The sequence below is a fragment of the Octopus bimaculoides genome, chromosome 4, assembly GCF_001194135.2.
Source record: "Octopus bimaculoides isolate UCB-OBI-ISO-001 chromosome 4, ASM119413v2, whole genome shotgun sequence".
Classification (NCBI taxonomy): Eukaryota; Metazoa; Mollusca; class Cephalopoda; order Octopoda; family Octopodidae; genus Octopus; species Octopus bimaculoides.
In genome coordinates, this window is record NC_068984.1 from 48,257,104 (window position 1) to 48,257,875 (window position 772).

A 772-nucleotide genomic window follows, 5' to 3' on the forward strand; every position below is an offset into this window, starting at 1 on the left:
ATATATATATATATATATATATATATATATATATATATATAACTGTATATGTGTGTGTATGTATACATGTATATACACACACACACATCACAAGTCATCGACATGCTTATTTTAATATATTTTGGGAAATGGCTTTCATTTCCATATACTCATATCTTAGGGCATAAGCCCCTGGACATGACAGAATTGGAATAGGGATGATACATATATCACATAAGAGTGGAACGGAGGTCTCAAAGTCATCTACATGGGGACAGCTGTTCCCTACCTCTACGTTTATCGACCGGCTGCAAAATCAAAGAAGTCTTTATTTCAAAACGTATGTCGAAGAAAATACGACGCTCTCAGTCATACGTTGGGATCATTCATAAGAATAGACCTCTGACAAAAATTAACATTTTCGTGATAAGTTCTTATAAAGTACGGCAATGAATTTGGATCAACCTCGATTTTAGGGATCAAATAATTATTTGCTCTTGGCAACAGAACACAGTTTTTGTATTTTGTATTCTTTTCAAAACACCTATTACAATCATTATATATAATATTCTGATGTGCTTGGGAGACTTGAATCCAAAGTATCAATAGATTAAAATATTTGTCAATGATCTCAGCCTCGAAATATATGCATTATCAGTGGCTACTTCAGAAACACAATCACGTACACATACACAAAGACATATATATGCACGAGTCATCTACTGAAAGTATATATAAGTGTATGTATTCATACATACATACATACATACGTACATACATACGTACATATATA